Genomic DNA, 23,661 nt, shown 5'->3' with positions numbered 1-23,661 from the left:
AGCTAGAGTAGATGCTGTTACCATTGTGCAAAAGGGCTTACACTGGTATCGTTTTCGGCAGTTTGGGAAGCAGAATAAGCTATACTGATATAAGGCACAGTTACACTATTATAACCTTGTCTACGCTACAGCTTTTACTGGCATAGCTATGTCAGCTAGATCAGTTAGGGGAGTTAGTTTTGTTGGCATAGCAAAAGATATATGTATGCATGTTTCAGGGCAGACTAGGCCCCCGTAACTTCTTTGAGTATGTCTACACCACACTGGGAGTGAGCTTCCCGGCCCGGGTAGCTAGACTCGTACTATCAAGTGTCCAGCAGAGGAAAACTAAAATGATTAGGGGGCTGGAGCACATGACTTGAGGAGAGGCTGAGGGAACTGGGCTTGTTTAGTCTGCAGAAGAAAAGGGGGGGAGGGATTTGATAGCAGCCTTAACTACCTGAAAGGGGGATTCCAGGGAGGCTGTTTTCAGTGGTGGCAGATGACAGAACTAGGAGCAATGGTCTCAAGTTGCAGTGGGGGAGGTCTAGGTTGGATATTAGGGAAACCTTTTTCACCAGGAGGGTGGTGAAGCACTGGAATGGGTTACCTAGGGAAGTGGTGGAATCTCCATCCTCAGAGGTTTTTAAGGCCCAGCTTGACAAAGCCCTGACGGGGATGATTTAATTGAGGATGGTCCTGGGGGTTGGGCTAGATGACCTCCTGAGGTCCCTTCCAACCCTAGTCTTCTAGGATTCTATCAATCCAAGGGGGCTCAAGTTAGCATGTGAAAAATACCAGTGTGGACATTGTAAGTCAGGTGGGAGCTCAGGCTTTCAAGCTCATCTGGCCCCCTACACTCGAGAGCCCAGGTTCCCGCCCAAGCCACAACATTTACACTGCTATATTTTAGTGACCTAGTGTGAGTCTGTTTACCTGAGCTGGGAGACTTGCTCGCGGTTGTAGTGCAGATTTACCCTTCCAGGTCACACAGGAAATCCGGGCAGAGGAGGGAACAGAAGCCAAGAACCTTGAATCCTAGTTGGTAAGGCTCTGAACAAGGCCATTCTTAAACCCCCACCCACGTCACAGACTGTCTGCAGTCCCCCTGACCTCACTCCCATAAGCCAAGGTTGCCCCGGGAAACCCTTCCAACCCAGTTATCAAGCATATCAAGATATATTTGGCCCCTGTTCTATCCAGTGCTGGAGATGCTGGATAAAGCCAGTTAAGACAGGCCAGGACATTCATTAAAGGGAAATGTGCCAGCCTTCCTTTTGCTACTGAACACCTTCTTCCTTCCCCCTTTTGGTGATCTATGCTGGCTCAGGAATGTCACCCTTCACTTTCCTGCTTTTCCATCAGGCCCATTAATATTTTAATACTTGCAGCACATTCTGGCTGCAGGAGATTTCTATTGCAAGAGAAACACATAACTGTTTTACATGTTTTGCCATTGTACCAAACCACCTCATAACATACTGCATAAAAATAAATCAGTCAGTGCTACCTGGGAAAGAGACCCCCCTACTCCTCACCCAGCCAGTGGCGTTGGAAGAATTTTTATAGTGGGGGTGCTGAAAGCCATTGAACAAAAACTAAACCTTGTGTATGATGGAAACCACTTCCAACCAAGGGGTGCTGCTGCACCCCCAGTACCTCTACGCCCAGCTAGAGTTGCACAGGACCCAGACTTTCCATTTCATGGGAAATTTGACAATTTCCATTTTTTAAAAAATCATTCTGAAATGGAATGAACACACATTTGAAATTTCCTGCTAAATGAAATTCCTAAAATTGTTTCAATTTTATTGAAATGAAGCAAACCTTTGTTCCGATTTCAGCCTATTGAAGTTTTTAAAATTCCATTGTTTTAATATGAAAACATTTTTATTACAAGAAGTTCTTTCAAAATGACAAAAATCAAAATGCCATAATGGAACAATGTGACATTATCAAAATGCTTTGTTCTGGGTTTTATTTCTAAATAAAATTCATCTAAGCAACATGTTTTTCTAAACATTTCAATTTTGACAAAACTATCATTTTTTAAAATAAACTGTTTAGATAAAAACAGCAAGAGTCCTGTAGCACCTTAAAGACTAACACATTTCTGCGGGCATAAGCTTTCATGGGCTGCAACAGTTTTTGGACAGTTTTTGGATGAAAGCAATTCTTACTATGTTTTCAAAGGACCTAGCCTTCAAACCAGATCACTGGAAAAATCACCCATGCTGAGTATCTTTAGACAGTGTTATGTCTGTTTTATGAGTCTGTGTAAAGAGTGCATCATTGCCACTTATCTGTCTTGCAAGAACTTCATTTAAAACGTTTTGTGGATTCTAGAATAGCTTATTGTCCCAGAGGCTCTGATTCAGCAAAGCACTTGTACACATGCTTAAGTCTCAATGCTTTCCCATTACTTACATCTCAAAATCAGCAGGCTTTAGGCTTCTGTTTAAACGCTTTGCTGAATTGGGACCGTAAGTGCAGATCTTCAGTGGTAGTTAGATGTCTAAATCCTATTGATTTCAACAGGAGTTAGGCATCTGAAAACCCATTGGTGATCTGGGCCATAGTCATTACTTACCTTGACATCATTCCCGAGTGGTAGGGCCCAAAACAGCTTGTGACCCATTCTTTAATGGAGCCAATAAGATAACTATTCATCTTTATTCAACATATTCTATTCATCCCATTAATCTGAAATGAAATGATTATGGGCCAGACATGAGTCGTGCCATACTTGCACAAATGGCCAAGGAACAAATAATTTTGTATCCTTAATGGCTAGCAACTGAGAGAATATAGGTGAATGGAAAAGGCAAAAAATGCCCAAATAAAAACCTCCAGACCCAAACATTTTCAAACTTTGGACCTGGATATGAATATTGCAGATTGCACAATCAAAGATATTACCTAAAGATGGACCCAAACCCCTCAGTTTATAGAGTAAGCTTTCAGGCCTAACAGTTCTGCACTAGATGGAGCGTCTGGGGCCTGAAAGCTTGCAGATGAACTAGGGTTTTCTTTTAGAGGCAGACTCTTAATATTTTGTACCCAGTAGGGCAGTAATGTCCTAAAAAACAATTACACTAGAGTACATCCCACTAGGAGCAGATGTAAACAGTAGCACAAAGTAAACCAGTTGTGGGGCACAACTAGAAGTTTTATTGGTTTTATAAAATCCAGAAACTATGGTGTGCGCGCGCACGCACGCACGCACACACACACGAGAGAGTTCTCAGGACCAGGAAAGAGGGACCTGTGTTCTGTTTAAAACACACACTACTTGAAAAAGATTAAATTTAAAAAAATGTTATGTATTTATAATGCTGAAGTGAACATTTTCCAGCGAGGCTTTTTAAAAACTGTCACTCCAAGTGAAATGTCTTGAACCAGATAGCTTTTTTTTTTTAAGGGAAACAAATTGTAAGAATTAACAGCAACTACATTGATGGAAAAAGGTAACACTGTAATAAAAAATATAATCTCAAAAGAATCTAAACTCACTACCTTTGAAATGTGATATAACAGCTAAAAGTCACCTAGCTCAATCCAGCTCCCATTGAAATAAACGGAAATAGGTTTGTGGCCACATGGTTAGTTACCATCTGTGGAGGTTAAGCGGTACCGGGCTGATTCTGATGTAAATTACACCACTGCAAAGGAATGACCCCACTGACCCAACTCCTTGGATTTCAGTATAAAACTAGCATGAAAGGAGAGTCATATCCATTATTTTGCCACCAGAGGGCACATATATGGTTCTATTAATGCAAAAAGAAATATATTCAGTTTCTTCATATTATTCTCAATATAAGGGAGAATTGTTTACACTTAAGCATAAGCGTGCTTCTTCATTCAGAGCTAGATCTGTCTGAATACAAACATTTTAACCCACTTTTCGTATGCCTGTCTTGCTGATTTTACAAAAACAAAGTTATGGTAATTAATGACCTGTTTGCAAAATCAGTTTGAAGATGACAAGCACTAAGTATTATTATTTTGAAGAGCAAGAATGTTTCCCCATTTTCTCGGTCAGCTTTACCTAAACTGAACATCTAAAAAGAGCCTCATCATTGTTGGTACAGATGGGCCCCATCTCAATCCCAGATCAGAGTTCTGATCCAAAATTACTGTTTATACTTACAACATTTCTAAATGGGCCAGTCTTAAACTTAGGCAAAGATCAACTCCTGATACGGATTTTTAACACCTACGTCTGGCTCCCATTGGTGTTAGAGGGAAAACTGCCACACAAAGTGGTGCACGATCAGACCACAGGGGTTGAGCTTGCTTGCCCTCTGACCTTAATTGTCGGGAGAGCTGGCCAGGTGTAAGGAAGTGAAACAGCGATTAGGTGAATTTACCTCATGTAAGCGAAGCTAATGGATCCTATATTGGCTAGTAATACGTAAATAAATGCACAAGTAATGTAGAAGCAATATACAGACTGGCCTGATTTGGTGCAGTCAATAACACTTTCAAGTGCAAACAAAGCTTTCTTGGCTTACTAAATAACCTGTCGCTCGGTTTTTGGACTGTCCCTGCCTCAGGCTCAGGACAATGAAAAAAATCATTGCCACCTGCCAAATGCAATCAGGGAAAACAAGGCGAGTTCACGTCTTAGATCAATAGCTTTGTTACTGTTAAAAAGTGAGTGAACATGTTATATAATCTAGTGGGTAATGCAGTATTTCATATTTGGTCAGAAATATTTTGAATGATATACTGAACCAGTGAAGAGGGGGTTAATAAAAGTAGGGGGTGATCTTGGGTATAACAGAGTGTACTAAGACTTGAGCCTTTGCTGGTGTACAGCCTTCATTTATGTACTTGTAGCCAACTCGTCGGCCTGTGACATCTCAATCATCAGGCTGTGGCATTCTGTATCTATGCGAAAATAAACCCATTCCTTGAATTTAAACTCAACATTGGCAGTGGATTTGGTCTGCTACAGCAAGCAGTTGTCTGCTTTGCTAGGTTTGTCAAGTGAGCTGTGGGTCTGTGTCCCCAAAATATCTTTCCAGAGTGTTTAGAGGCAATGTGGCAGTCAGATCCCCTGACAGTAATTTAAGCTTTACATCTAGCTGGACTCCCAGGCCAAAATCTGGGCTCCAATGAAGTTAGAGACTGTCTTGCCATTGACTTCAATGGGGTCAGGATTTCTACCCCTGGGTCAAACACATCACTGCTGTATCTCCAGGGAAGCCGCAGGGATAAGTTGGGGAATCAAGAGCATCTAAATTAAAGGGCTTGGACTCCTAACATTTAGATTTGAGACTGGACAAAGAAATCAGCGGTATTTTCATAGATCAGAGAGATCTAGGCTACGCCCACACTACAAATTACTTTGGTAGAATTTACCATGCTCAGGGGTGTGAAAAATCCACCCTCCTGTACGATGTAAGTTATACTGACCTACTATTAGTGTGGCCAGTGCTGTCAGTGGGAGAGCTTTTCCTACCAACAGAGCTACTGTCTTGCACAGAGGCAGGAGTCATTAAGCTGATAGCAGAGCTGAGACACTGTAGCTTAGACACAGCTTTAGTAAGGTGAGGAAATGCAAGAAAAATAAACTAGTCAACTTTCAGCCTATCTGGCTTGACAAAGGGGCTCTGCTGGGGAATGGGGCTGTTAACGGCTATGCAGATGGACTATATAGTCCCACCTGTGTAATTTGATATTAGCTATATCTAATAATGTTTAAAATTCTAATTTCTGTGGGACAAACCAACTACACCTGAGACGTGGTCAGAATAGGAAGCTTGGTGCAACTCCCATACACTACTTGGTTCAAGGAGTGACATTCAAAGCCATTGGGAGTGGAGGGTGCTCATTACTTTGCACAGGGAATTGAGCACCCACCAATTCAATCCTCCTGTTTTGTCTCCTATAATAAGGAGCTGCCAGCAGTGATCCCTCTGTTTGCCACCCATTGCTGTGGGTAGGTCACTCCCCTCCTCCCTGTTATGGGGCCTAATTAGCCCAGGGCTGCATGTGCAAAGCTGAGGGCAGGTTTTAGCTCTCCCTTGTTCCTCAGAAGGATTTGGCTGTCTGGCCAGAAATGGCGAGTGAATCACGGAGACAGCAGTTCTTCTCACCCGTGCTTTAAATGTTTATGGCCAAGCTTAGTTTCTATTGGAATTTCAGGTGCTGCCATCGCTGCCACCACTCAGAAAATGTTCACACACATTCTCTTTGGCAACTTCATATGTTTTTGGCTCTTTCTAAGCAGAGCTCTTTAGGAAAACCCTGTACCACGCCAACACAGTGCGAGGCTGTGGGCTGGTCTCTCACTTACTCCATTCCCTGGATTGGCAGGTAAGCAAAGGTAGCTTTCAGCCACCTAATTCTAGGGTTGTGCAGGGACCTACCCAGCCATGTGGGTGGCTTTAATTTATCCTTTCTTCCTATGACCCCTTATGGGTCCTGGGTCACCATGAATAGAACCACACCTAATCTACCCCCCTTGCGGGAGACCAAGACAACAGCTCTGCATGGTCCAGGGAGGTCCTCTGCACAGGGGATATTTACAGGAGGTTGTTTCCATCCACTTTAAGGCTCCTTTCTGCTGCCAGAGTGACAACAGAGCCTTGGTGGAACAGAATTGGAGTTGGTTTCTTTTAAAAAAAGAAACCATGGCATTTGCTGCGCACCAAGCCCTGGGTACTCTTCCCCCAGCCCCAGATCTCCTGCATCCCCTCCCCCCCCCACCCCACCCTCGTGCCACTCCAAGGGTTTTACGGAGTAGCTCTCCTCTGACCTTGCTGCTATTTGGATGTTAATTGTTTTCGTTTCACAAGCCACCTTTGGGTCCTGGCAGTAATCTGGAAGCATCTGCTCCAAATCATCCTGGATTACAGGAATTAAAGGCCCCAATTAGAGGCCTGGGGTCCTGGAAGTGTAAATCTGTTTAACCTTAATCCAGTAGAAGAAGGGGCTGTTCCCCCTTTCCAGAGGGCAAAGAGGTAGTCTCCCCTAGCTGTTTTCTTTGGCTCCAGCACCATTTCCTTGTCTCACTCCCAATGATTTACAGAACAGATTCCACAGGCTGGGTAATGCAAGCGACACACACACCATTGGTGTTTAGTGTCCGGGGCTCACACCAGCTCCCTGGAGGTTAGAGCCTCTCTCTTATCCCTATAAAATGGGTGTCAATAGAAAATGAGAGGAATGAGGGAAAGGAAAGAAAGCGGAATTCATGGGTTCAAACTACCACAGGCCTAAAATCCAGAGAGGAAAATAGGCAGAGTGACTACAGGATAGCAGGGGAGGAATAGAATGATTAAGGTCTCATTTTTATCACGAAAGTGACTGCTACAATGGAAGACAGTAGGTAATACCCAGGGAATTCCTCATTAAACACAACTGTCTAGCATACTTTTGGTAAACTGAGACAGCTGCCATCTTGGGTGTCACCAAGCACTCCCCGAGCTCAAAGCATGAGGAACTACAGCTTGAGCTGAAAAACTGGGCTTCGCAGATGGGGGCTGGAACAAACTCCTATCCTTTGCGGGTCAGGCACAGAAGGGGACCTGTCACACACTAACCGGTGGGTTATGAAAAGGATTTAAGACAATGAACAGGCCTGGGTTTCTTAACTTACATTGAAGAAGCTGTAGAAATATTCTCACACTAGTCTACCAGCAGCCACCAGTGGCTACAATGCCTTACAAGCAGGATCTGAAGTGAGAGTCATCACAACAGGAGGGGGGGTTATAGTGAGACCGCTGGCTGGGGAGGCCTGATATAGCAGTGAAAGGGGAGTTTGCATGACCCCACATGTACAGGGCAGGTGAGGGTGGCTTTGCTTTTGTCCTCACATTTGGCCATCTCCCGCATTTCCCCCTCATTGGCAGCTCTTTGGCTAAACCAACAAATACCCCCCTCCGCAAACTTCCATTTCTGCTGGGGGTATCAACCCACAATACAGTGATCCAGCAAACTGGATAGGTCAGTTCACTTCCAGCTCTGTCTTCCTGGAGAGGCGTAAAAAAACCCCCCAATAACCCAGAAACAATCCAAAGCAGAAAGCTACGTCCCAGGTCTCCCCTGGAGTGCCCAGTTTCCTGATAGGGATTAGCTCTCACGGTCAATGCCCCTTCCCCTGTACATACACCATCTCTCTCATCCCAGGAACTGCAGCATCTTCTTCACTCAACCCTTCCAGCTAGGTCACTCAGCACTACCCCTTCCAGGGCATAGTCCCTAAGCACTCTGTCACTCGCAGTGATCCAGGCAGTCTTCCTAGTCACTGTGCTGCCTGTCTACGCCATGGCTGATAGGAGAACCCAGGCCCACCCACTACTCCAGGTTCCAGGCCAGGGACCCTACACCCAGCAGTTTTGGGCTTTCCTCTCACAGCTCCTTCCCTGGACTGCTTCCCACAACTCCTAGTTTCCCTCCTTATACTAGTTCTAAACACTCTTTCCAGGAAGTGACTGCCCTTCCCCCACAGCTGCCCTCATATGTTGCCAGCTTCCTGGTTTTATAGGCCCTGCCTGTTCCTGCTCAGCTGAATCCACTTGTAATCAACTCCCTGTTTTCCCCCCTCCCCCACTTCATCCAGGTGCAGCCTGTGGAGTTAATAGGCCTGTCTGGCCACCTTCACTCCTCCCAGTCCTGTGGGGGGTAGACATCCCATTACAGTCCCCACATCACCCTTTTCTCCAGGATTCCTTAGGGATGCTGAGCAGGTTTCCAGCAGATGGTAGGGCCTCTTCAGAGGCACCCACAAGCCCCTCCTGCTCCCTTCAGGACTCCATTTCATTGCATGTCAGTCTGGCTTGTTAGAGAGACAAGCTGGGTGAGGGAATATCTTTTATGGGACCAGCTTCTGTTGGTGAGAGAGAGACGAGCGTCTGAGCCACACAGAGCTTTTCTTCAGGTCTGGGAAAGGTTCTCAGAGCATCACAGCTAGATGCAAGATGGAACAGATTGTTTAGATTATTCTAAGAGAAGGTGGGCTCATTACTTACAATAAACAATCGAAACATCCCTTCTTCCTGCACCTCAGCTTAAGTCTTTGCTAAAGCAAGTCAAGAGCTCTGTCTTTTCAGATACAATAGCCCTGAGGTCTAACTCAGTGTAATGCTCTATAAAACCCTGATCTGTAGGTGTTAATATTTCCCAGTCAACTTCAAAGAGAGAGAGAGCATCAAAGTTTCTTAGTAAACAAACATTCAGTGCACAGAGAAAACACTGGAAATAGCATAAAACATTGTAAATAGCATTTGGAATAATACGAATAACACAAACAAAAGCTGCTAGTAAATCTGCTGGAGTTCCTCATGCAGACTCCCCCCTTTGCTGATGTTATATATTTAAATTTAACATCTATACTTCCATACTTAAGCATACAGGTGTGCACACACACATGCACACTCACCGCCCCCTCTGAGAGATGATTTCTCAGTCTTCATAATGTGGTCACAGTCCGTGCTTGGGTCACCTGGGCTCTACAGAGCTTGAGCAGAATGGCAGCATCTCAATCCTTCCAAAACACTTTCAAGCCCAGTCCTCAGACAGGCAGTCTGGGGATCTCCACAGCTAGCAGCATTCCAGCCCTCGGGGTAATAGCTGACTAGTCCTCTCCATTGCTAGTGACAGAACCCTCCCACCCCATACCTGGATCCCCCCTCCATAGGCCCCTCTGCATGTGTGTGAAATTCTGTCCCTCTCACCTGCTATTTAATTAAAGCCCTGGAAAACATGCCCCTTTGCCAATCACTGAGTTGTTTTTCATAAAATTCTGATAGTTGAACATCCATTATTACAGGAGATAAAAAGTTGGGGCGCAGTGGGAGTTCTTCCTGAACTTAATGTGTAATACACAAACCCAGGAGAGATCACTGCTGGGTGAGAATGTGACAATAGTTTGGCTGAGTAGCTCAGGTGTCTATTGTTATTATTTACTATTTGTATTATTGTAGTACATAGGAACCGACTGAGAACAGAGCCCTTTGTACACACACAGTGGGATAGACAATCCCTGCTCTGACGAGCTTCCAATCTAACTAGCCCAGACAGACTTGGAAAGAGGGGCAAAGGCTATAACACACAAGCAGAGTGGGGGGGGGTGGAAATGGGGTTTTGTGGCCAGGGGATTAGCTAAAGAGAAATTCCAAGGAAGGGTGAGGGCACACGGAAGTGGGTGCAATGAGGGGACAGGGATGGAGTGGGAAGTGAGGAAGGAGGGGAACAGGAAGGGCAGGTGTGGAATGAGGCTGAAGTCAAGAACCCATGAAGAAGGCGGTTGGAGGAGCCAGATCGCACAGGAGGGAGAATATACAATGTCAGAACAGCAGGAACCTTGCCAATGACATCATGAGTGTCCATTGATCCCTCCTGGGGCCGCTTCCGTGTCTGCTCTCGCTGGCTTTCGTTTCGTTGGGCCCTGGCACTGGGTCCTCCCTGGAAGTGTCTTCTTCCCCAGCCCACGTGGTTGGGGGTCAGAAGCACTGCATGGGTCCTAGTGCCTCTGGAGGGGAGGAGTCACCCTCTCACAGTTCAAAGTCCATAGGGACATAGGGTGGGAGAGGTTGGGACACATGTAATTCTAGTTCCTTTGCGTAGTTCAGTCTTGTTGGACAACATGCCAGGAGGACTTAGAAGGTTTGTCTCACTTTGAAAATATATTTTATAAAGCGAGAGCAGGGAAATATAATGTCCCTGTGTCTTTGTATTGCTTCCTGGTTCTTATCTTACCTCCCTTATATACACAACTTGTCTTCCCATGGGCGAATATCTATGCTGGTCCTTGGGAACGCTGGTGATTGGCAGCATTGCCTGCAACCCTGCCATTTTTAGCTCTTAAAATCCTGGTCCGGGATCTACCTCAAACCTCAGGGACTAGATACGTAGATTCCGTCCCAAATACTACCATAAGAAAAACACTTTATTTTTTCCACAGACCCTATAAAATATGGTCAAGTCTGATGTCTCAGCTATTAGTGCTCCACATATAGTACTCGCAGAACAGTTTTCGTTAAGTCCTGGGATGTTCAGTTCCTCCTGGCATCCCTGCAGGACTGTTAAGGTTGTGTACTTATCTTGTGTTGGAAGTGCCACCGCATTTCTGAGTTTTTCAGTTTGATCATTTAAATGGTCACATTCAGGAAGGCCTTGTTGATCACTGGGCAGTGGTATGTGGTCAGAATTATTATTAACTTCACCTTAACTAAGCTTTTTCTTGGTGACTATACAGGATAGAGATGGCCTTGTTGTCCTTATACCATCCCAGACACAGTGGGTCTATAGGCCTCTGTGAGAGCTATGTAACACTAACTCTAGTTAAAGGACAACCATAAGGAACATAACTAAAATGTATTAAAAGGCTCTGAGGAAAAATTTACATTCAACTTGAAAGGCTAGCTTGACTGTGTAGTATTATGCACAAAGGGCTAGTCTGGGTATTTACTCTTGGGGCAGAAGTTCTGCCTTATGGACAGGACAAGCAGAGAAACTGGAGGGCTCCTTCCCTAGAGGGAGAGTCATCACAATGCTGGGTGTTTTGCAGGAGGAGTTTGTTAAAAAGAGGAGGAAATGAAGAGATACTTAAAGGAGGTCCAGTATTATGGACCCAACCCTATGAGATGCAGAGTGACACCTGTTAGATACTGATGCCCAGATTCACAAATTGTCAGTACGTCCCCCTGGCTGGCTGCAGTTCCAACCTTAGTATCTGTGCAGTTTGTGTGGTGCTTGAAAAAAAAAAGACATCTGAATACCAGGGGAGCCAGTAGATCCAATGCTGCAATCGTTACTCAACGAGTAATGACTACTTATGGGAGTAAACGCAATGACATCAATGGGTGAGTAAGGACTACGGCATCCACTGCGTTCTTCCAGAACATCCACAATTGTGTGCTTGTTAAGTAATGACAGTGCTCCCAAAGATGTGTGCAGTTCACACTCCTCTATAGCTTCTCTATGCATGTCATCCCTTCCACTGCAACTTGCACCCATTCCACTTGGATGAAGAAATCTTTGTCAATCAATATCCTTTTATTTGACAGGAGATGGAAGTTTATCGACGTTGATATACTTTTTTTGGTAAACACTCCATAAAAAAATCATGAAACTCTTTATTGAACTTCATTACAATGGAGTGTTCTATAAACTTTCTTGTGACATTTCAGCACAAGTTCGTGTGAAATTATGATATAACATTGTGATCCTGGGCAAAAACTGAGTGTCAGGGGATTTCCTCCCCAATTTTGACATGCTGTTGGTAATCTTGTCCTGCAAACTAAAAACAGTTCATTAAAAATATATAGCTGAAGTTTCACAACTACGTAATTCAATAAAGGCCTGATCCAAATTCCACTGACATCAAAATTGAGTCTTTCTCTCGACTTTAATAGGCTTTGGATCAGATTCTAACTAGGGTTTAACGGTGAATTATATAGTAAGACACAAATCCACAAAGACAGGTTTATTGATTGAACAATTAACTCTTACCATCCTATTACATATAAATATATATTTCATCACACTTAATTTGCAATGTTTCCAAGAAGTTCACCAGCTTCATTGCTGTTCGTACCTTCTGCTTTGTGGATACCACAAGGTGTATCACATCTTTTCAGAGCCATGCCTCTGCAAATCTGCATGCTTCGTTGATACAAAATAAACAGAATCATTAATGACTGGGCCAGAGTGACTGGAATCTTTTCATTGACTTAAGCGGGCTTTGGATCAGGCTCTCTGTGCATTCAAACATCCTTATTTTACTTTGAAAACATAAAAGACAAAAATAATTAACCTGGATTTTTTGTTTATTAAAAAAAAATCTTTATCTATTTAGGATTTTATACCATGCCCATCCCTATAATAGCTGAGTATGTCTAATAACGCAATAGCAAATCTGAAAAGTGACCTGTATTGTGAAAGCAAAAGCATAGGACATTATTTAGGTGCAAATAAACAGCCAGATTCTAACTTCTGAAAGGAGTTCAACAATAGAAAATGTCAGCAGAATCTAAATGGGGTTGATCCTGCTTGGCTTTCTATAAAAGACAGCCAAGTATGATCGTGTGATGCCCTGCACCCCCATGTTCACCCTTACAGTATAATTGTGTATCGTTTAATATAAAATATGTCATATAAGATGTCTTTAGTATGCTCGTGAGGTACTGGTCATTATTGTTATGGTAATATGTTTGTTGCAATTTTATGTATATGGTTATGAGGCTTCGCTATGTAATATTCCCAAAGATGTGTCCTCATGGCCTGAAACAGATCCAGGCAAAACTCTTCAGGAGCAGAGAGGCAATTCACACGCACCTCATCAAGGCTTGTATAGGACAAACCCTGCTCAGCCTTCCAGGAACAAAGGACTGGCCTAGGCATCTAGGGAGGATCAATTGGACTCTTGCATTTTTTCTACACTAACTTCTCACTAACCTCCCTTCCCTTGGGCAGCTTGGAACCCTGAGGAGATAATGCTTACTGATTCAGGACATGAATGAGTCCATATAAGGACATTGTTTGTCACCTGACCTTGATGGGGGCGGGGAGAGGGGGAAGAAGAGAAGGAACATTATAAAAAGGGAAGACATTTGTCATCTCTCTCTTTTCCTCCCTCTATCTACAAACACCACCAAGCAACTGAAGTGCTGACTAAAGGGGAGAGCCTGGCTGAAGGCAAACCAGCCAACCTGTGGTGAGAATCACGTAAGTTTGTAAAGTTGCTGAAAGTGTTAAGCTTAGTTTAGAATGTGTTTTGCTTTTGTTGCTCTTGACCAAATCTGACTTGTTACACTTTGACTTATAATCACTTAAAATCTTTCTGTAGTAAATAAATATCTTTGTTTGTTTTACCTAAAACAGTGTGTTTGGTTTGAAGTGTGTTAGAGACTCCACTTGGAATAACAAAGCTGGTGCATATCAATTTCTTTATTAAATTGATGAATTTATATGAGCTTGCGTTGTTCAGTGGGCTTAGCTGAACATTGTAAAACAGTGGTTCCTAGAGTGGCATCTGGGACTAGGGGTATTCCTGGGGTCATTCTGTTGCATATTCCAAAGAGTGGCTGTCTAGATGCACTTACTCACGCATTTAGGAGACACTTACATGCTGGAGGTTGTGTGTGAACAGCCCAGAAGTGGGGGTTGTCACAGCAGAACAGAGTAAGATGAGCTCCAAGAGTACGGAATTGGGGTGACACAGCAATTCACCAGTCCAGATTGCACCGGGGGAACATAACAGATAGCAAATAAAATCTATCAGATAAGAATCATATTGGTATGTGAACTTTGGAATATGCATTTTTTCTACACTAACTTCTCACTCAACATAGGGCCTGTTCCTACAAATCCTTGTTCATCCAAGTAGTCCCTATTGCCATGAATAGTCCCACTGGACTACTTGTGGGAGTAAGGACTACTCACAGGAATAAGAGATTTCAGATCAGTGATCTGAGAGATGTATGCAATAAAAAAAAGAAACTTAGAGTCAGTGTCACTTCTGCACTGCAGAAGGCCAGAAAAATATCAGTGTTTTTGTATTGAATCTTATGAAAGAAGCTGAAACAATGTGGAGTCCTCTTCTGTGGATTTTGTATAACAGGTTTATACTGAATCGCTAGGAAATGAGCTGTTCCGTTTGCTGTTGCTAGCAATTGAGATAGTGTCCAAGTTGCCCCATTCATCAATGTATGAACTCTGAAAGCACTTCATCAGTGCCAGCTCCGTGTATTTCAGCTCGAAGAGCCAGGGTAGGTAATGTAATGATGATGAATCTAAATGATAATAAAGTCTCCTTGTTGAAAATGTAAAGTGCTATGCAACGGTTTTTAGTGGCCTCTCCAGCTGAGATAATGTAGCAAGCCAGTTAAAAGTTGACATCCATCTTTGGTAAATTGATTCTTACAGTTTGCAAACCAAGGTGAACTGCATAAGGTTAATGTTTTTGCTCAAAGAGAAGAGATTTCTGCTATATAAATGGATGTATACTGTACATACAAAGAAACAGCCCATTAAATATCTAATATGTATGCATAGGACTTTTTTTTCAAACATGTTTGTTTCTGTAATAGGCATTTATTTCAGTCAGTTGCTGGGTGCATGTGTAAGCAATGGCTCTGGTGCCAGAGAGTGAGTACTTTCAAACAACCAAGCAATGCATTATAACTGTACTGTTGGATGTCGTGTTAAGGGGAGTAAACATTTTAAGTGCCTGTTTTTAAAGTGTGAAGACATTAAAGATTTTTAACATGGTTAGTCTTCCTCCCCACAAAAATGTAAGTACTTAGGCTTGAAAACTTTGGCTTAACTTTAGGAACCTAAATCTATATTTAGACAACTTAATGAGAATGCTGAGTGCCTGCAGCTCCCGTTAAGTACAATAGAAATGGGAGCAGATATGGATTTGCAAAACCAGATAAATATATTAAGAACTGTGTAGTAAGTACTTTATACTCCTTGTGGCAGAATTGCCATCCCAACAGACCCCTTCCTGACTGGCTCTGGTACTGCACCCACTGTCTTTTGGCCTACTCCAGCCATAAGAGTGGTCTGGCCCCCCACCAAGACCATTTTGTAGAGTCCTGCACCTTCTGGGGCCACAATCTTTTACCAATGTCTTAAAGTAATATATACAAAAGCCAGACCTTAAGCCCAGCTGGTCACTACCTCATCACAGGTATGTCTCTACTATTTTAGACCATCTTTCTGGTCTCAATCCATGCCCCATTCCCTGAGCTAGCCCGCTCGTCCCCTTACTTAGGGGGTCAGGCAGACTTCATTTAGCCCTCCAGGCCACCACTGGAGCCTGCCTGCTCTTTCCCCCTTTCTCCTGCTTAGCCTTCCTTCAGGCTGTTTCTCAAAGACCAGAAAGCCCCCTCCCCACCCCACACGCTATGTTTCCTCTCTCCAAGGCTCATTCAGCTCTTTATAGCAAAACCCCTGCTCTTCCCCAGCTGGGCTTTATTTCTAACAAAACCTCATCCACCTTCCAGGTGCCAGCAGGCAGATTAACTGGCCTCTCAGGACCATACTAATCTTTTCATGGCACGTGTGGGGTTTTCCCATCATACTCCTCAAAACTCATTTCTTTCAGAAAGACTTCCACCAAAACGATCAAGCCACGCTCTAATGCCTCAACTCAGAACCCTTTCATTTAGCTCAAATTACAATTAAAAAAATAAAAATGGATATCTTGGAGCTAACAAAGTGACAGGCAGAAAGGTGTATTCACTTTGTTCTCAGGCGGCATCCCATGCCCCATTTATCTGTGCTTTGCTTGTTTAAACCCCAATCCTGCAAACCCTTAAGTATGAGCACATCCTTGCTAAGGGAAGCAGTCCTGTTGAAGTCAATGGATGGTGAACTGTGTGCTGGACTGCAGCCTTAGAATATAGACCCTCTGGGGCAGAAAACAGTGTCTGCAAAGTGCATTGCTCACCAGTGGCGTTACCCTAATGAAGGTTTTTAACAGGTTCCCACTGATTCTGTTTGGTAGCTAGGTTTTGGAACAGAGAAATAGGTCTATTGGTCTACTGGCTCGTGGGGATGTTGGTCTACCTTCCAACAGAAGCAAAAGCTAACAAATGGGGTTTTTCTAATGACCTGTGATGCAGCTGTGGTCCACCTGAGACTGTCGCATATCATTGTTGAGTGCCCACTGACTTATTTCAACAGCGGACTACTGGCTCTCCACTTGGCTGATGATGATGCCATTAAATGACTGGGTGCCTTGCACATATGCTGATGAAAAGCAAATAAACGGTAGAAAGTGACAGAGACCAACGAAAATATTCCAATGGTGCCTACTGGAATTTTTACTACAAGTGTCTAATAATTAAGAAATCATAGTAGGAATGCATATTTAAGATGATTTCTTCACAATTTTCATTTGATGGGCCTAGACACACAAGAGAACAGATTTGCTAAGGAGTCTTGAACCATGGTGTCACACCAGAGACCAACCTAAGACTGAATGCTATTATTGTACACACAGATCTCATTTACTGCAATGGCTATAATACATGGGAAAGGACTTCTGAATTGAGCCTGTAAATGATTCTTTACCAGTAAGTGTCAAGTGGGTATTATGAAAAGAGGCATCTGAATGGGTGGTGAATGTTGCAGGGGTGCAGGCTTCAAATATAACGGTAGAGTGTGATTTTGGTCTCTACCCTGCAATCTTTAGGAGAACCCTCCCAAATGATTTCAGTGGATGAAAAATCAGACCCAAAATTACTGCAATAAATAGGCACATAGATATGGACAAAGCAAAAGACAGGAGCAAATGAATGAGAAAGTGAGCCTGGACCATGGTAATTTTGAAGAACTGGTTGTTGGGCATTCAAACAGACTTCTAAAATAACCAATGTGTGTGTGGACGGATGGGGATGTTTACGAGAATATATTTATTTCTTATTTTTAAAAACCTTATTATAAAAATAACAGTTCAGTTCCTGAAGCACAGCTATGGTAGGTGTCCCTGCATTTCTTGAAGTGGCTGAAATCATTTGGCCTGTATAAACATACACCTAACTGGGAGTTATGACTTCTAGATAATAGAGGGATGTTCTAATTTACACCCTTAAAGCCTGGGAAATTCAGAAGGAAGGCTGTCACTCTTGCCCCTTGTACTTTGATTTTGCAGCTAATATGGTGTGAAAAGTGTTCTAAAGAAGCATGGGAGCTTCAGTACTTCAGCACAACAGGGTGAGCTAAGAAGGGCACGGCAGTCTTCACTCTAAATGGAGCTAACAGTGGAGAACTACAGTCCCATGGATTAAAATGATCAAGGGGGATAAGATGAAAGAGGATTCAATGCAGGCTATAAAAGTTTCCCAGTAGAAGAAGACAATCCCAATTCAGTGGACCATTTCCTACCACTTCTCTGTAGAGCTCTGAAATCCATCAGTCTTAAAAAAGCTAAATTGGTGGTAGAATATAACCTCCATAAGACACATCCTAGTAAAGTCACATCTACTGGATGATGTCTTTTGTGTAGACATTGTGGGTTATTAAGAAATGTCGAGTAAAGAGCAACTGATAACAAAAACCTTTTTCTCCCAGCAGGCGTGTGTGTATGTGGTTCAATCTCAGCAGTATTTGTGTAGCTTCCAGTACTTCTCCTTTGAAATCTACATTCAAGCCACAGTTTAAGAGGCTTACAATGGGACAGAACTTTTTTGAGACTATCGCAACTAAAAAATTCAAAATGGACCCTTCAAGCAAAATCTTTTCCCCTCCTGCTAGTGTTTGTGTGTGTCCCTACATGATGATAGTCTGGTATATTTGTATTGTTTCTCCTAGGTCAAACTGCTTATACTTTCTTAAACATGGGGAATGCTATAGAAACAAATGTAACATACCAGATAAGTTGAGTTTTTCAAAGCATACTAAGGGATTTAGACACAACTCTTCCATTCAAATTAATAAAAAGGAATAGATGTGTCTAAATTTCTTTGACAGTTTTGAAAATCTCAAATGATTATTCTACTGTGGCCTTATAGGGTCCTGGTCTCTGACTGGGTCTCCTAGGAACTATGGTAATAAATAATGAATAAGGGGCTTTGTAGCGAGGGGGCATGGCCTCCCTCCGAGACTGACAGGAAGGAACTGCCACTCAAACCCCAGAGGATGGGCTTGGAGATGCCACGCCCACCATGCCAAAAGCAGAGGGGTGGGTCCAAGGCAGGAACAGGAAGTATAAAAGGCGGGCCCTCCAGCTCAGTAGGGGGAGAGCAGCTGAAGGTGAAGAATGTCTCTCCCCTGGTGCTGGGACCTGAACCTGACCACTACCCTGCAGAGAAGCTGCCAGGGCTGCCTCCCGGCTGGAGCACCGAGGACCTGCCAGAGCGACCTGAGCCTTGCAATCTAGAGATGCTACATAACCCCCGTGACCTGGAGGAGCTGCCTGATGCCAGCAATTCCAAGGGCCTGCTGTGGCTGCCCCTTGTGTTCCCACCTTGAGGAAGTGAGGTATGACCTGAACCACAGGTACATGGGCACAGGGGTGGAGGAAGTAGCCCAGAAATAGCTGACCGCAGTCCGGCTGTGTTCAAGCCTGAGCACCACTCAGCAAGTTTTGGCTGGAGCCCCGCTGACCCAGTGGTGGGACACCCTGCCTCTGCTAGGGCCCTGTGCTGGGATGCAGTGGAGTTGGGTGGGCCTGTGTCCCCCCCGGCCAGCCACATCCTGGAGTTACCACCTCCTGACCTGCAAAGCCTCAATAGGTAGTTGCCTGCTTGCTTGCTTACCCGGCTCTAGCTGAGAGCTATTGACTTTTTGATTTGCCTGCCCCGCCCTGACTGAGGGCCAGAGCCATAGACTATTTGCCTCCCACCTTCCTTAAAGGGCTGGGCCTATCAACTGCTAGTTCGCCCTGTCTGAGGCCACAGACTGATTTGCCTGCCTGCCCTGACTGAGAGCCAGGGCTACAGAGACTTACTCACCCTGTCCTGCTTGTGGGCTACAGACAAGGGAAAGCTAATTCCCTTGTATGAAGTGTATCCACACAGGTGCAGCAGCAAGGGGGCGTGGCCTCCCTCCGAGACTGACGGAGGGACAGGCCACTCCTCTACCGGCTAATATATCCCCGACTGTTTTGAAGCAAGTGTCTTCACTGAAATCAGCGCAGAGCCCTGCCTGAAAATCGATTCCTTGATCTGACCCAAAATTCCCAAATATAAATATACGTAACCAGTTTACAAGGCCGTCCTGGTTATTTGAGAATGAGCAAGGGGCAGATGCAGACACTTATGTTTCTCTAGTGGTTTTCTATGCAGTAATACATAGCACACTGTAGAACCACAGGCATTTTTAATCGTGATCATTGTCCGCTTATTTGGCTTGGTCTGCTCCTTTTGGAGGATGGATGGAGAGAGCCTTTTTGAAGAGCAAATTCATGGTTTTGTTTTGTTCCAGTCCATCACCATCTCTTTTGGGAATCATTCATCTTGTAGTTTCCACAACAACCCTGATCCCTTCCTACCAACTCTGAGCCCCGCACCCAAACATCTTCTCAGAGGTCACTTTGAACAAGGCTGTACCCTCCACCCTCTACCTTTACCTTGCCCCCTACCCCACCCCACAAAAGGAGATAGGCTCCAATACAGGCTGAAATCTATAAATAAAAGAGCACAGTTCCCACTGCACCTCCTCACCTGCACAGACCGCTGCAGGCTAGCGCATAGCACAGAGCTAGCCTCAGCCCATGTGCTGCACAGACTGGTTCCTAAGTCACTTTTAACTCTACACCAGCTCCCAGCTACTCTGTTTAAAGGGCCATTTGTACTCGAGGCACTGCTGAGCATAAGGAAAGGTTCTGATGTAGGCATTTCTCCATGTTGGGTCACCGCTACAGGGAGCAGGGGGATGAATGGGAACAATGAAATGCTCCTCTTGATTTCCAGACTTTGGAGAGATGGAGATACACCCTCTCTCCCCAGATATTTGAAAGACATTTCCAAAACTGGAACTCAGTGTTCTAGCAGTGATGGCTGATAAAGAGCCAGTTGACACAACACTGTAAGGGGATAATGTAGAGGATAATAGAGTGTTACATCTATACCAATGCACATTTTATTCTCTCCATAGGATTCTAACTCCAGGGCATTGGTCCTTCCTGGGTACAATTGGGCCATCAGTTTTTAAACAGAGATTCCTATTGTTGACACAATATGGCCCCCTTTCTTAGAAGTCTGAGGGCCAAAGAGCCTTTCAGAAGCATGGAAAGACCATAGTCACATAGACTAGGTGAGAATTCTGACAAACTCCATCATTAAATCCAAATTGTGGTGCTTACCTAATGGTTTCCCTTGTCTGGTGTCTCAATACCAGTAAGTTTAGCACACCATGCTGAGAGTCCCATTTAATCCTCTTTGCACAAGAAAAATCTACACTGAAGTCACTGGGAGTTTCTTGCACTGGGAGTGATAAACACGCAGGAAAATATCAGACAGAGCCGAGAATATGCTGATGTTTAGCTAGTACAGCAGAGCCATAGCTCTGCTATGGTTGAGGTGTATGGAGGTGTATGTCCTGGTAAATGAGAGTCCTTTATGCTCAATTTAAGCAAGAATCTATCAAAACTAGTAAGCAGTGAGATCAAAATCCTGAGAAACTGAAACTTGGCATTGTCTTGTAAAAGTCCCTGACGTGACACCACTTTGCCTGTTCCTGAACTGGCTCTCAGATGTCATCCAGAAATGTGCACCATCCCAGCTCTGGTCTGTTCCACAAACTTGGGCTGACATACGCCACCTCGTGTTAACCTAGTTGTGCATATGTCTACACTTAAATTTGTCTCCCACTGATGTAAGCTCCCTGTTATGCCGACCTAGTAACACCACCTCCCCAAACAGCACTGAGCTGTGGTCGACATACTGAGATCAATACAGTGCGAGTGTAGACACAGCATTACTAATGTCAACCCTAACGCCCTCCAGCAGCTGTCTCACAATGCCCAACAATGACTGTTCTGGTCACAATTGTGAACTCCACTGCCCAGGGGTCACAGACCAGAAGGCCCCCCTCCCCTTTAAAGCCCTGCAAATTTTAGAAATGTCTTTTACTGATTGCCCAGATAGTGAGCACACCCAGCAGTTCTCCATTGTTGTGTGCAACTGACCATGCTAGCTACACACTCCAGATGTGTTCCAGCTCGGAGCAGACAGGAGAGACTGGATCTCCTGGGCCTGTGGGGAGAAGAGGTGGCAAGCACAACTATGGACCAGCCATAGAAATGTCAACATCTACCAGCATATTGCACAGGAGATGCAGGAGAAGGGGTTCAACAGGGACCAGCAACAGTACTGCATGAAAGCAGAGGAACTGCAGGAAGCATACAGAAGTCCAGGGAGGCCAACAGTCGATCCATTTCCGAGCTGCAGATCTGCTGCTTTTACAAAGAGCAGCATGACATACTTTGCAGAGACCCAACCACCACCCCGCAGACCGCCATTGATACCTGCAAGGCGCCTGAGCCACAGGTCCCTGGCTTGAACAATGAGAATGAGGAGCGGGTGGAGGAGGAAGAGGAGGATGGGGGACATGAGACCAGGGGGTATAGCTATGCCACAATCTAGGACCTCTTTGAGACTCCCCCACAATCCACTCAGTCCTGGCAGTTGAGCACAGATGAGCCTGATGCAGGGCAAGGATCCTTGGGTAAATGTGTAAATTTATTTTCCCTTACAGTGGTGGTGCCCAAACAAAGCACAGCTACTGGCTTTTCATTATTGTACTCGCACTAGAAGAGGTAGTGGTACAACGAGAGCTAGAGTTGTTGTCTGTTTTCATTCCTCTGTAGAGTTAGGCAAGGGGTGTGTGGTGGGGCAGGTAGCCCACCCCGGCAGAGAAGGGTTAATAGAGCCCTGGCGCGGCTGCGGAGGTAGCAGCCAATTGGAAGGGCTAAGGGGGAAACAGCCAATCAGGGCCAGGCAGGCCCATATAAGAAGGGCTGCCAGCCAGAGGGAGGGTGCAGTGCCAGTCACCCTCAGGAGCTCAGAGGGAGAAGGATGGCTGGTCAGATGGCCTGCAGGGTGAGGCAGGCCAGCACCCTGGATAGAGTAGTGGCTGGCTCCAGGGAAGGAGCAACCACTGGGCCCAGAAGTAAGGGCCAGAGAAAGATGGTAGGGCTGACTCCACACAGGTAGCTGCTGGGCCCTGAAGTAAAAGCCCAACTCTGGACTGCCGTGGCCACTGATATAAGTGGCTAAGGACTATTGAATTGCTCCCCCTCAAAAGGGGGAAGAGCAGAGACTTAGACTCAGCTGGAAGGCTGTGCCGCAAAGTGGATGCTGGAACTGCGGGGAGATGCAGGTCCGGGAGCGGAGAAAGGACAGGAGATGCACCACTGGCTAGGGCACAGTGGCCAGCAGAGTGATTCCCCAGGATGGCCTGCAGGAGGCACTGCAGTGGTGAACAGGGACCCATTACAGGGGGCTTTGAGGAGCAGTTTGTTTATGACATAGGGATGTCCCTGGAATCCTCCTGAGAGATCTTGAAGCAACTTTCAGGGAGGCCCTCTGCAATCCTCTCCTAAAGGCTTCTAGGGATGGCAGCATTAGTTCTTCCTCTGCAGTAGGACACTGTCCCATGCCAGTCAGTGATCACTGTGGCAGGCACTGTTGCAGTAAACAGGCTAGAAGCATATGGGCCAGGCAGCCTTGGGACGCCAGCAGCAGCTGTGTTCTCTGTGCCTTTGTTGCCCTCAGGAGGGAGATATCAGCTAAAATCACCACTGCCAGTGGAAAGTGGTGTCAGTATTCAGTGCCCTTGCCCTGTACTCATACTCATGCAGCTAAGCAATGCGCTCCTCATTTCCCTCACCCTGGCAGTCCGTGCTCATTACGGCTGGTGCTGTGAGTGGTGACGTGCAAGCAATCCCAAGCAGAAGTGTTGATAAGCAAGTCTTGTTAAAAACTGTAGGGGAGCAAGGGAAAGGGGCCAGATCGATCTTTCTGGATCGATTGAACGGTCAGTGTAGATCCGTTCAATCGATCAGAAAGTCGACTGAGTAAAACCACCCCCTCAAGTAGTGTACTGCTGGCGCAGAAGAGAAACACAGCAGTTGATGGGAATCACACAAGCTACTCCGTGTAGTTTGCATAACTCCCATCGACTGCTGCTGAATCTCGAGGTAAGTGTAGACCAGAGCTAAAACACCCTTGATTAGATAAAACAAGTTTATTAAGTACGAAGAGAGATTTT

Source organism: Emydura macquarii, unplaced genomic scaffold, assembly GCF_026122565.2.
Source record: "Emydura macquarii macquarii isolate MOO-44397 ecotype Brisbane River unplaced genomic scaffold, CSIRO-AGI_Emac_v2 contig_1551, whole genome shotgun sequence".
Lineage (NCBI taxonomy): Eukaryota > Metazoa > Chordata > Testudines > Chelidae > Emydura > Emydura macquarii.
Note: the sequence above shows the minus strand (reverse complement) of the source record.